Source organism: Ranitomeya variabilis, chromosome 4 (genome assembly GCF_051348905.1).
Source record: "Ranitomeya variabilis isolate aRanVar5 chromosome 4, aRanVar5.hap1, whole genome shotgun sequence".
NCBI classification, from domain to species: Eukaryota; Metazoa; Chordata; class Amphibia; order Anura; family Dendrobatidae; genus Ranitomeya; species Ranitomeya variabilis.
Genome location: NC_135235.1, coordinates 747,125,390 through 747,139,728, shown reverse-complemented (window position 1 = coordinate 747,139,728; position 14,339 = coordinate 747,125,390). Strand labels below are relative to the sequence as shown.

At 47.2% G+C, this 14,339-nt stretch overlaps 1 long non-coding RNA gene across 1 annotated transcript in view; it reads left to right on the top strand.

Annotated features, from left to right (window-relative positions):
• LOC143769357 (uncharacterized) overlaps positions 1-13,844 on the top strand; it is a 188,475-nt gene extending 174,631 nt beyond the window's left edge. Inside the window, exons 2-3 of the long non-coding RNA XR_013214369.1 lie at positions 12,848-12,914; positions 13,251-13,844. This is a non-coding gene — a long non-coding RNA (uncharacterized LOC143769357). The remainder of the gene's footprint in view (positions 1-12,847; positions 12,915-13,250) is intronic.
• Positions 13,845-14,339: the final 495 nt, after the last annotated feature.

The following is a 14,339-nucleotide window of genomic DNA, read 5'->3' as shown; positions in this document are numbered from 1 at the left end:
ATCTGTCTTCTGCTATCTAGTAAGCGGACCTCAAATTTGCTAAGACTATTTTCCTGCTGCGTTTGTTGTTTCATCTGAACTCACCGTCATTATATGTGGGGGGCTACTGTCTTCTTTGGAATATTTCTCTAGAGGTGAGCCAGGTCTTATATTTCCCTCTGCTAGCTATTTAGGTCTTAGGCCAGAGCTGGGCATCTAGCGATAAATAGGAAATGCTACCTGGCTATTTCTAGTTGCGCGGCAGGCTTAGTTCATGGTCAGTATAGTTCCATCTTCCGAGAGCTTGTCCCTCTATAGGCTTGCTATGATCTCTGCCTGCAGAGATCATGACAGCTGACACAGTTACTAGGCCCAAATAAGTAAGTAGGCTAAATGCAGTTCAAAATTGGTAACAGGAGTACACAGGTGGCATAGCTTTGTTCAGTGGAGGACAACTGTAAGGACTGGCTGACACAGTTACTAGGCCCAAATAAGTAAGTAGGCTAAATGCAGTTCAAAATTGGTAACAGGAGTACACAGGCGGCATTGCTTTGTTCAGTGGAGGACAACTGTAAGGACTGGCTGACACAGTTACTAGGCCCAAATAAGTAAGTAGGCTAAATGCAGTTCAAAATTGGTAACAGGAGTACACAGGTGGCATAGCTTTGTTCAGTGGAGGACAACTGTAAGGACTGGCTGACACAGTTACTAGGCCCAAATAAGTAAGTAGGCTAAATGCAGTTCAAAATTGGTAACAGGAGTACACAGGTGGCATAGCTTTGTTCAGTGGAGGACAACTGTAAGGACTGGCTGACACAGTTACTAGGCCCAAATAAGTAAGTAGGCTAAATGCAGTTCAAAATTGGTAACAGAAGTACACAGGCGGCATAGCTTTGTTCAGTGAAGGACAACTGTAAGGACTGGCTGACACAGTTACTAGGCCCAAATAAGTAAGTAGGCAAAATGCAGTTCAAAATTGGTAACAGGAGTACACAGGCGGCATAGCTTTGTTCAGTGGAGGACAACTGTAAGGAGTGGCGCAGACAGACACATGTAGTAGGCCTAAAATAAAAAAGTAGGCTAAATGCAGTTCAAAATTGGTAACAGGAGTACACAGGTGGCATTGCTTTGTTCAGTGGAGGACAACTGTAAGGACTGGGGCAGACAGACACAAGTAGTAGGCCTAAAATAAAAAAGTAGGCTAAATGCAGTTCAAAATTGATAACAGGAGTACACAGGTGGCATTGCTTTGTTCAGTGGAGGACAACTGTAAGGAGTGGCACAGACAGACACATGTAGTAGGCCTAAAATAAAAAAGTAGGCAAAATGCAGTTCAAAATTTGTAACAGGAGTACACAGGTGGCATAACTTTGTTCAGTGGAGGACAACTGTAAGGACTGGCTGACACAGTTACTAGGCCCAAATAAGTAAGTAGACTATATGTCTGCCAAAAAAATGTTCATAAATAAACAGGTGGCAAAGCTAGGTACAGGGGTGGGCTCCTCTGCTGAGTAGCAGACAGTGGTAGTTGGCGCAAAGTATTAACTGGTCTAAATTGAGGCCAGGGCCCCTGTATATTTTTACTATCATCTATCATTTCAACAAATTTGTATTGGCAGTGCCATTGAAGGATTTAACAGCACAGACTACACAGTGGTGGGGCCGGGAGAGGTAAGTTTTGCAAGTGGTAGAGCACTGTTCGAGCTGGGGGGGAACACTCTCTCGTGGGCGGCGGTACTGGCACAGGGCCCCTCATATTACGACGGTGTGTCTGACGTTGGTTGTGCACCACCACCGTCAGAGACACTTCATTGTCGCCCAGTGCCGTCGCCCAAGAGTGTGCACACCCACCTGTCCAGGCAAACGGCACTCGCACGGGTGCTTGCGCCAGGTGGTGACCACGGCCCTGTGGGGGGAGTCAGCCCATTTAGGGAGGTATAAAAATGGCCTATGGTGGACATTCAGCAGCTGCAAATGGAGGAATTGGAGCAGTCAGTAAGAGGAGGCCAAAAGCAAGACATTTTTCAGGCAAGCTACGTGTCAGCAGGGGAAGGTGGGGCCAAATAATTTGAAATCCATGATTGGTTCATTTTAATGAAGGTTAGATCATCAACATTTCGGGTAGCCAGACGTGTCCTTTTTTCGGTCAGTATTGAACCAGCAGCACTGAAGACTCTTTCTGCACACTAGCAGCTGGGCAAGCGAGCTCCTGTAATGCATATTCTGTCAATTCAGGCCAGGTGTCTATTTTAGATGCCCAATAATCAAAAGGGAATGACCTGTGAGGGAGAACATCGATAAGGGAGGAAAAATAGTTCGTAACCATACTGGACAAATGCTGTCTCCTGTCACTTTGAATCGATGCAGCAGTACCTGTCGTGTCAGCGGTCATTGCGAAATCACTCCACAACCTGGTCATAAAACCCCTCTGTCCAACGCCACTTCGGATTTGTGCACCTCTAACACCTCTGCCATGTTGCCCCCTACAGCGCGTGTGAGAACCATCACCGCCGCTGTGTGCTGGGAATGCCTGAACCAAACGGTTTACAAGAGTTGCTTGTTTGGTAGCCAATATTTGCTCAAGGTTCTCATGTGGCATGATATTTTGTAATTTTCCTTTATATCGTGGATCCAGGAGGTAGGCCAACCAGTAATCGTCATCGGTCATCATTTTGATAATGCGGGGGTCCCTTTTTAGGATACGCAAGGCATACTCAGCCATGTGGGCCAATGTTCCAGGTGTCAATTCACTGCTTGTGCTGGGTTGAGGAGCATTTTCTTTCAAATCAACATCACTTGTGTCCCTCAAAAACCCTGTACCTGACCTTGCAACGCCACCAGTTTCTATTGCCCCCTGAGAATCATCCACCTCCCATAAATATTCATCCCCATCATCCTCCTCCTCCTCCTCTTCATCCGCCACCTCGTCCAGGAGAGTTCCCTGAGCAGACAATGGCTGACTGTCATCAAGGCTTCCCTCCTCCTCGATTGCAGACACCTGCTCCTTAATGTGCGTCAAACTTTGCATCAGCAGACACATTAGTGGGATGCTCATGCTTATGATGGCGCCGTCTGCACTTACCAGCCGTGTGCATTCCTCAAAACACTGAAGGACTTGACAGAGGCCTTGTAGCTTCGACCACTGCACACCAGACAACTCCATGTCTGCCATCCAACTGCCTGCCCGTGTATGTGTATCCTCCCACAAATAAATTACAGCACGCCTCTGTTCGCACGGCCTCTGAAGCATGTGCAGTGTGGAGTTCCACCTTGTTGCAACGTCGATTATTAGGCGGTGCTGGGGAAGATTCAGTGATCGCTGATGGTTCAGCATATGGCTGGAGTGTATGGGCGACCGGCGGATGTGCGAGCAAAGTCTTCGCACCTTCAGGAGCAAGGCTGGTAACCCCGAATAATTTTTCAGGAAGCACTGCACCACCAGGTTCAAGGTGTGAGCCAGGCAAGGTATGTGTTTCAGTTCTGAAAGGGCTATGGCAGCTATAAAATTCCTTCCGTTATCACTGACTACCTTGCCTGCCTCAAGATGTACACTGCCCAGCCATGACTGAGTTTCTTGCTGCAAGTACTCGGCCAGTACTTCCGCGGTGTGTCTGTTGTACCCCAAACACTTCATTTCCAACACAGCCTGCTGACACATACCACTAGCTGTTCCATAATGGGACACCTCATGTGCAACACTGGCAGCTGTGGATGGAATGGTCGTGTGACTGCGCTCTGTGGATGAGCTTTCGCTTCTGGAGGAGGAGGAGGAGGAGGAGGGGTGGCGAATGCCTACAGCCAACTGTTTCCTAGACCATGGGCTAGGCAGAACTGTCCCACTATGGCTGTCCCCTGTGGACCCTGCATCCACCACATTAACCCAGTGCACCATGATGGACACGTAACGTCCCTGGCCATGCCTACTGGTCCATGCATCTGTTGTGAGGTGCACCTTTCTACTGACTGATTGCCTCAGTGCATGGACAATGCGGTCTTTGACATGCTGGTGGAGGGCTGGGATGGCTTTTCTCGCAAAGAAGTGTCAACTGGGTAGGTCATAGCGTGGTACTGCGTAGGCCATCAGGGCTTTGAAAGCTTCGCTTTCAACCAACCGATAGGGCATCATCTCTAACGAGATTAGTCTAGCAATGTGGGCGTTCAAACCCTGTGTACGCGGATGAGAGGATGAGTACTTCCTTTTCCTAACGAGAGTCTCTTGTAGGGTGAGCTGGACTGGAGAGCTGCATATGGTGGAACTAGCGGGGGTGTTGGTGGACATGGCAGATTGAGAAAGGGTTGGTGATGGTATTCTTGATGTTGGCCTACATACAGTGTTTCCTAGCAAGAACCTTGTGATTCCCTGACTGCTTTGGCCTTGCGACGATACCTCCGCATTTGCTGCTGGTGGTGTCCTAGCCGGTGGGCTTACAGTGAGGGAAGCAATATAGCGTTGCTGACTACCTTCATTCTGAGCGGGTGCACCAACGGTATGGGACGTTTGGTAGTTAGTCCAGGCTTGCAAGTGCATGCTGGTTAAATGTCTATGCATGCACGTTGTATTTAAATTATGGAGATTCTTCCCTCTGCTAAAGGTTTTTGAGCATTTCTCACAGATAACTTTTGACTGATCATTCGGATCTTGGTTAAAAAATTGCCACACTGCACTCTTCCTACTATGGATAACATTTTCAGGCATTGCACGCTGTGCTACTTTCACCGGATGGCCACGCTGTCCTAAAACTGTTTTTGTTTTTGACGAACGTGTTTGGCCTGATATGGGCCTGCCAGATGACAGCTGTTGCGATGTAGATGGCTGCTGCGGATCATCCTCCTCCGCTTCTGAGCTACTGGCAGCGGCACCCTCTTCCCCCAATGGCTGCCAATCTGGGTCAACAACTGGGTCATCTATCACCTCCTCTTCAATGTCATGTGCACCTTCCTCTGTGTCACCGTGTAAGGTGCTATAGCGTTCGGGACGGGGCACCATAGTCTAATCAGGGTCAGATTCTGGCTAAGTACACTGGAAGGGCAATGTAGTGATCTGAGTCAATGGAACAGCATAATAATCTAGCTGTGGCTGTGCATCTGTGCACTCCATGTCCGATTCATCTTGTAATGGGCTGTTAACAATTTCCCTTTCTAACCCAGGCACGGTATGTGTAAAGAGCTCCATGGAGTAAACTGTAGTGTCGCCTGCCGCTTCCTTCACTTTTGGTTTGGGTGAAGGACACAAGGAAGCGACTTGTTCCTGACCGGGAGCATCCACTGACGACTCGCTGCTTTTATGTGTCGAACTTTCGGAAGAGGAGGCGAAAGAGCTAGAGGCTGAGTCAGCAAGGAAAGACAAAACTTTTTCCTGCTGCTCCGGCTTTAAAAGCGGTTTACCTACTCCCAGATAAGGGAGCCTTCGAGGCCTTGTGTAGCCAGACGATGATGCTGGCTCAACATCTCGAGACTTAGGTGCTATTTTGCTTTTCCCACTACCACCAGATGCTCCACCACCATCACCACCATCACCATCATTACCAGCTGGCAACGATCGCCCACGGCCTCTTCCACCAGACTTCCTCATTTTTGGGAAAATGTAACCAAAATAACAACCGTTATATGGTACTGTAAACAAGGTAGAAGGTGTATATAAACTTGTTGAGAATTTAAATCTCCCTTTTTTGGGGGGGAAGACTGCACCAAAACTCAGGCCCAGTGTATAACACAACACAATGTAAGTGACAGAACGTGGCTGGAAGATATACGACAAACTAACAGAACTGACGTAGATCCACTTAGTGGCAATTTAAATCTCCCTTTTTTTGGGGGGAGACTGCACCAAAACTCAGGCCCAGTGTATTACACTACACAATGTAAGTGGCAGAACATGGCTGGAAGATATACGACAAACTAACAGAACTGACGTAGATCCACTTAGTGGCAATTTAAATCTCCCTTTTTTGGGGGGGAGACTGCACCAAAACTCAGGCCCAGTGTATTACACTACACAATGTAAGTGGCAGAACATGGCTGGAAGATATACGACAAACTAACAGAACTGACGTAGATCCACTTAGTGGCAATTTAAATCTCCCTTTTTTTGGGGGGAGACTGCACCAAAACTCAGGCCCAGTGTATTACACTACACAATGTAAGTGGCAGAACATGGCTGGAAGATATACGACAAACTAACAGAACTGACGTAGATCCACTTAGTGGCAATTTAAATCTCCCTTTTTTGGGGGGAAGACTGCACCAAAACTCAGGCCCAGTGTATTACACTACACAATGTATGTGGCAGAAAGTGGCTGGCTGATATACCACAAACTAACAGGACTCTAGTATATCCACTTTGTGAGAATTTGAATCTCACTTTTTTTGGGGGGAGACTGAACCCAAACTCAGGCCTAGTGTATTTTACAACGCAATGTGAGTGGCAGCAAGTGGATGGCTGATACACGACAAACTAAGAGGACTGAGGTATATCCACTTTGTGAGAATTTGAATCTCACTTTTTTGAGGGGGAGACTGAACCCAAACTCAGGCCCAGTGTATTTTACAACACTATGTAAGTGGCAGAACGTGGCTGGCTGATATACGACAAACTAACAGAACTGACGTATATCCACTTTGTGACAATTTGAATCTCACTTTTTTGGGGGGGAGACAGCACCACAACTCAGGCCCAGTGTGTAACACAACACAATGTAAGTGGCAGAAAGTGGCTGGAAGATATCTGAAAAAATCCAAGGACTGTAGTACAATTTCAATCTCCCTACAATGATCTCAGGATAAGTATGGCAGGAACAAAAAGGACTGCTGCACACAAAAGTGTGGACAAATAAACAAGATAACTGTGCAGAATGGAGCAACAGGATTTTTGCTTTTAAAAAAGCAGTTGGTTTGCACAGCAGCGGGCAAACAGCAATGCAGCTATCAGGGAGCCTTATAAGGCAGCCTAATAAGCTACAGAGCTGAAGCACAAATAGCCTCCACTGTCCCTGCTAAAAAAGGTGGTGTTGGACAGTGGAAATCGCTACAGCACAAGCGGTTTGGGGGTTAATCTTCTCTCCCTAACTATATCCCTTCTTCTGACGAAGCTGCAGCAACCTCTCCCTATGCTGAGATCGGCAGAAGTAAGATGGCGGTCGGCGTGCACGCCCCTTTATAGCCCCTGTGACGCCGCAGAAAGCAAGCCAATCACTGTCATGCCCTTCTCTAAGATGGTGGGGACCGAGACCTATGTCATCAAGCTGCCCACACTCTGCGTCCTCCTTCATTGGCTAAGAAATGGTGCTGAATGCCTCATACGAAACGCGACTTTGGCGCGAAGATCGCCGACCGCATGGCCGATCCCACACTAGGATCGGGTCGGGTTTCATGAGACCCGACTTTGCCAAAAGTTGGCGATTTTTGAATTTGTCCAATCCGTTTCGCTCAACCCTATTCTCTACAAATCACAGCTGATCGTTGAGTTCTCTCTCTAGATTTACTACCTAGCAGTGTCTCTCGACAGGACTGTTCTATCATGCTTTCCACCGACACCACTTTCCTCTTTGGTCCTGACTCTCAAGGGTACCCACTACGTCAACCATTCCCACCATCAGTCCACACAATCCATACTGACTTCAGATTGGGCAACCAGATATGACTGTACCTGTTCTTATGGGCCACGAAGTTTTGGATCTTACTCAGCCCCTAACATACTGTGTGTGAGGATTGTACTGTGGGGATATCATACTGTGTGGGAGAATGTACTGTGGGGACATCATATTATGTCTGGGGGAATGATGTGTGGACATTATACTCTTTAAAGGGGTGTGTGTGGAAGAATGTGAAGTGGGGTCATGAAACTGTTTAGAGAGAATGTACTGTGAGGAAATCATACTGTTTGTGGGGGAATGTACTGGTCATTGAAACCATACTTTGTGTGGAGGAATGTACTGTGGTGGCATCATTCTGTGTGTGAGGGGGATTGTACTGAGTGGACATCATACTGTGTATGTGAGGAATGTCCTGTGAGAACAGCGTACTGTGTGTGTGAGGAATGTACTGTGAAGACATCATACTGTGTGTGTGAGGAACGTCCTGAGGGGACATCATACTGTGTGAGGAATGTACTGTGGGGATATCATACTGTGTGTGAGGCGGATTGTACTGTGGGGACATCATACTGTGTGTGAGGGGGATTGTACTGTGGGGACATCATATCATGTGAGGAGGATTGTACTGAGGGAACATCATACTGTGTGTGAGGGGGATTGTACTGAGGGGGCATCATACTGTGTATGTGAGGATTGTACTGTGGGGATATCATACTGTGTGTGAGGGAATGTGGTGATATCATACTGTGTGTGAGGGGGATTGTACTGTGGGGACATAATACTGTGTGTGAGGGGGATTGTACTGAGGGGGCATCATACTGTGTATGTGAGGAATGTACTGTGGGGATATCATACTGTGTGTGAGGGAATGTGGTGATATCATACTGTGTGTAGGGAATTTACTGAAGAGTGGGAACCATACTGTGTGAGGAAGATAGTACTGTGCGAGGAAGATTGTATGGTGGAAATGTCAAGGTGAAAATATATTTTCTTATATACCTTTTGTACTTTTATATATTTTATACTGTCTGTGAAACAATAAGTTTTCCCTTGCTAATGCAAATGTAACTGTATTAAAGATGGCTGCCAGTGTTCATTCTTCACTTCAGTTTAGAATCTGAAAGGTTAAAGTTTCATTTCTTCTGAAATCGAAACTTGGAAATAGAAAGAAGAGGAGGAATCCACCAGGAGACGTCCGACGAATCAGAAGGACTGAGCACTAGACGTATACTGCTTAAACCCCGCCTATTGCATTCCTTTTTAGTACCGTGTATTTGGAAAATAAAGTTCAGTTGCTGTGACCGTTACACACACGTGTGTGGATGCACGAGCATGCACTGAGATTGAACCAGCTACCTGTCTGACTCATTCTTACCCGGTACCACATGCTTATAGTTTAATTTGGAATGACTGGTGAATGAGGGTATATTGTCGTTACGACCCTGACAATTTGGAGCCCAACGGGGGGCGTGGACAGCGATCCGAGACCCTCTGGACCCATGCCTGGATGTCCGTGGATGACACCCGTAGTGGCTGACCTCGAGGACTGATCACCCTCCGCACACGGTAAGTGGCGATCATGTACACTGTATATGTCACACTTGCTAGTGTCTCACCCGTTATTGGTTTGTCTGTGGTCTCCTTGGGTCCGAGAGGTGACCGGTCGAGTGGTGAGACCGAGTGCGATCCTGTGCCATGCTCTGAACCAGCAACTGGGAGACGTCGCATCCTGCACATCCTCATGTACACCACACCTCCTCCACCGGTCATTGTACTCCGTTTAACCACCCTACCCATGACTATTGTCTAGTAGTGAAGTGGAGTGAAAGATTGAGCTAGTTGTAGATTGTGGGGCGGCTTAGAGGAAGGGATAGGAGACGCAGCCTCTGTGATATTGTACCAACTAGGTAATTTAAGACGTCCCGGAGGGGGACCACCTGTATTTCTGTGGAGGGCTCTCACTAGGAGACCGCCTCCCAACGGTTTGGAATATCGTGGCAGGATAGTCTGTTAATCACTGTTGTTCAGGTTAGGGGACAGGAAATATTGAGCGCGAGGCTCTTTTTCTTATACGTTGAGCGAGAGGCTCCGTGTTTTTAGAACACCAGTGTTGAAGATCGCTGCCAGTGGCCTACTGCAGGAGGACATAGTATTCTGTGAGTCATGTTGCGTCTCTTAAAGCAAAAGAAGTCCGTGCCCCACAAGTTAGATGAGGATGCTGTGGAAGTCAAGGCAATAGTAGAGTCACGGGAGGGAAAGAAGGTAGTCAAGAATGTTGAGAGATTGTATAAGTATGTAGGATTGCCCTCGTCAGGGAGATTGCAGCCGGCTATGTGGCCCAATCTCATAGGAAATAAAAGGGGCATGTTGAAAGATAAAGGATTGTTAGAACAAGCGCAAGCTCATCTGCGAGTTGCGCAAAGCTTGAAGAATGAAGGATGAAAATAGGTTGATGGAGAGGGAGGATCAGACAATGTAGAACCCATGTTTGGTTATAAAATGCCTTTGAACTGTGATTTTACAGATTGTAAAATGGCCGCCGTGCCACTGATGATGAAAATGCAGTCCCAGCCACCGCCCTGTAATGGTGGCGGGACGAGCTTTCCAGAAGCGTAGGTGTGTCCTGTTTGTGTTGTGCAGAATCCAACCTGGGTGGAGACCTGCCGCGTGTGCGTGTACGGGCCATCCTTGGGGCTCCGCCCAGACCACGGAGGATCATAGGAAAGTTTTGTAGAAATTAAGTCTGAAAACTGCTGCAATTTGTGACTGTGTAGAAGATACGGAGCCTTGTATCAGTGTTGTGTAGTGTAGGGGAGGAGGGAGCGGACCACTGTGAGATTTCTCCTCTTTCCTCATCTGTGCTACGAACTTAGAGAAAGGGGGGCAAAGAGCTGGGCTTTTGTATTCTCCCTTGTGCGCTGTGGAATGCAGTGATTTTTCTTATCTCCGTGTTACTAGATGGGAGGGGGTGAGTGAATCCCTGCGCGACCTGCTTGAAATTTCTCCCCTCGGTGCTGTGGGCTAGAGGGAAGGGGGGCCATGTATTGCATTCTAAGTTTTCTCTGTCCTTGGTTTAGTACACGCTGAGAGATTTATGTTTAAAGCAATAAGTACTGTATGAAATTGGAAGTGAAATAGACCTGTGCTTAGTCTTAGAGGAAAAACTTGTAAGTAATTGAAAGATTGGTAAAAGATTTACCTGCATATATATATAGCAAATTGAAGATCAACAGGGGGGCTTCCTGTTGGATAATATGGTCCCTCCCTAGCTTCGTTATGTCAATTTTCAGATTAAGAGTTTGTTTTAATCGGTGTAAATGGCAGACCCCCCAGCCCGGAAAGGCTCCTACATCTCCTCTTCCCGTGAAACCTTCACACTTACAAGGCCAGACTTTCCAGGAATCTGAAGTTTGGTTCCCCTGTCATTCACGCTACTACATCACACCTCAGGAATCCCAGGTTCTTTTCTCAGTAGGGTATGGGGACATAATTACCCACCAGATAGGAGCCATAGTGAACCCAGCTAACTCTACCCTGTCACATAGAGGTTGTTTGGCTCAACAGATAGCTAGAAAAGGGAAGCCCAGCCATAGCCCAAGAGTGTCAGGCCTACCTTGCCGCTTATGGCCCCTTGTATCCAGGAGACGCTATGTCCACCCAAAGAGGGAATTTGCCCTGTGATATAGTGTTACACACTGCAGGCCCCGTATATGATTACAAGACACCCGAGCACTGCTGTACAGTATTGCAGACTGCCTTGCAGACAGAGCTCACCTATGCAGGACATGCTACGGGTGTGCTGATTCAGTTTTATGGAGACAAACAGAGACCTGTTGCTTATTACAGTGGCCGCCTGGATACGGTGGCAAGAGGAAGTCCCTTATGTGTTTGGGCTGTGTTGTCTGTCCAGCTGTTGCTACACAAATCTTCAGAGATTGTTTTGAATTACCCACTGATGGTCCATACCCCACACGATGTATATAGTATATTTAACCAGGTACAATCTAGCCACATGTCCATGGCTGGACAGCTGCGACTTCAGTGTGCTATTCTCATGCCTACTAATGTGATTTTGAAAAGGTGCACTGTCCTGAACCCCGCTACTCTTCTCCTAGTTCCTATGGATCCAAAGGGGGGAGGAGTAGGTGACATGAGCAAGGACACTCTTTTTCTTTCTAGAATGGATCCAGAGGAACAAGATTAGGTTTCCAAACCACATGATTGTCTAGAATTGATGTCTCAGGAAACGGCTGGTCTCTAGTGTGCCTATTCTAATGCTGATTTTGAGCTTTTTGTAGATGGATCCCATCACCAAGATGACCAAGGACGCTTCTGTACTAGATATGCTGTGGTCTCAGAACATGAGGTAATCAAGGCAGAGTCAATGCCAGCTCATATGTCTGCACAAGAAGCAGAGCTCAAGGTGCTTACAGAAGCGTGCAAACTAGCAGAAGGTAAGACTGTAAATATCTACACTGATTCTAGGTATGCTTTTGGCATTGCACACGGTTATGGGCCTATCTGGAGAGCCAGGGCTTTCCTGACAGCAAATGGCCACCCCTTTAAACATGCTGAGGCAGTCCAGCAACTTATGAATGCACTACAGTTTCCCACCCAAGCAGGCATCATAAAGGTAAAGGCACATACCAAAGGCACTGATGGATGGACAAAGGGTAACGCATTGGCAGACCAGGCTGCCAAGAAAGCAGCAAGCACTCCTGTAGCCTCTCAAGTACATCACCTAGACACCCCACCATCTCCACTTGTGTTGAAAGACATCTTAGCCCGGTTACAAGAACAGGCAAGTAAGGAGGAGAAAGATAGGTGGTAAAAGATAGGGGCTTGCTCTGATACCGTCACTGGACTATGGGGGAGGGGTGAAAAGGTCTGCCTACCACAGGTACTGTACCCAATGATGGCACAGGTTCTGCACGGGAATGTGCACCACTCGAAGATGGCCATGTGTGACACCCTACAGAAACAATGGATTGCCCCCGGGGTTTTCCACCTGCGCAGAAAGGCAGGTACAGAGCTGCATGATATGTGCCACACATAATCAGGGTAGGACAGTGAAAACCCCATCCAAGCACACTCCCCGGCCCCTTTAACCAATTCCAGAGACTGCAGAATGATTATATTCAGTTACCCAGGGTAGGGACGTATGAGTATGTGTTGGTCTGCATTGATTTATTTTCAGGTTGGCCAGAAGCCTACCCAGTTGCCAAAGCTATGGCTAAGACAACGGCGAAGAAACTGATGGCTGAGATCATATGCAGGTATGGAGTTCCTGAAGTCATTGAAAGCGATCGGAGTTCCCATTTTACTGGAGAGATCATGTCAGAGGTAATGGCAGCACTGGGGGTAAGTCAAGCATTGCATACTCCATCCACAGAGTAGTGGAAAAGTGGAGAGACTAAATGGAATTCTTAAGCTTAAAATCCAGAAGGCAATGGCAGAGACTGGTAAACCATGGACAGAATGCCTTCCTCTAGTTTTGTTTTCAGTAAGATATACCCCAAACAGGAAGACAGGACTGTCACCGTATGAGATTCTGTTTGGCAGGGGCCCCAATCTTGAATGTTTCTTTCCACAACAGTTGCAACCCAAGTACCAGGATTTGACTAGCTATATGCAGGCCTTACATGGACACCTTGCCAAAGTGCATTTAACTGTCTTCAGTTCTCTTCCAGACCCAGACAAGGTTCCTGGACACCATCCCTTTGTGCCAGGAGACCTGGTGTATGTGAAAAAGTTTGTGTGCAGAGATTGTCTCCAGCCGAGATTTGAAGGACTTCACACGGTGATTCTGGTCACCCCCACTGCAGTAAAACTTGAAGGAAAGAGCACTTGGATCCACGCCTCATATTGTAAAAGAGACCGAACCAGTGTTTAGTCACAGTAGTGACTGAAGGGAAATGTTGCTGTTGTTTTTGACCTTGGGACTGGGGGCCATCCTCGCCCCTACCTCTTCGGCCCCTAATGTAAATGAAAATACTAAGGTCCCACTATACTCTGGGTAAACCTGACAGCCCTGGTGAATATCTGGCGATTTGATTTCTGTGATGTAGTCAAGTGCCTCGAGACTGAATGGGTGGTAGAGGGAATCATCCAGTTTTATATGTGTGTTACCAGAAATGACAACGATAACCGTTATTATTGGTCAGATGCTGCCTGGAATACGGGAGATCATTGGGGATATAAACCTAGCGAAGCCATGTTCCCTAAGGATGGGACGGGTAGGAGTCTTCGTGGGAGAAGGCATCTAACAGCCCTTCCGCAACCACCTAGAGGCTGTAAATGGGGAAGAAACTGTCACCCCCTCCTCCTGAATCTTGAAAACCCCCAATCTGCTGATCTGCAGACGTTCGTATTGGGAAGGCATTATAATTATGTATTTAGTGCTGGACCCTATGGGAATTTAGGCCATATACAGCTCCAGGATATTAGTTTCAGACCAACCAAGGCCCCTGTTACCAGTACACCTAAAACAAGCCCAGGTGAGGGTTTGCAAAATGTAGTTAATGAAGTGATACCCATTCCAGGTCTCAGTTGGCAAGAAGTTTTCTCCATAGAAACACAAACAGCTCCAAGGAAAAACCTATGGTTAGAATGAGTGAGATACAATGTAAGAGTCCAGAATATCTCTGTAGGATGTATTGCTTGTGCTGCTGTGAATACACACCTATACGCACATGCATTGCTTTTTCCTGATGACAACACCACTGCCTGTGTCATGAATCTGTTGAAAGGTTTGAAGCCCACTGATTG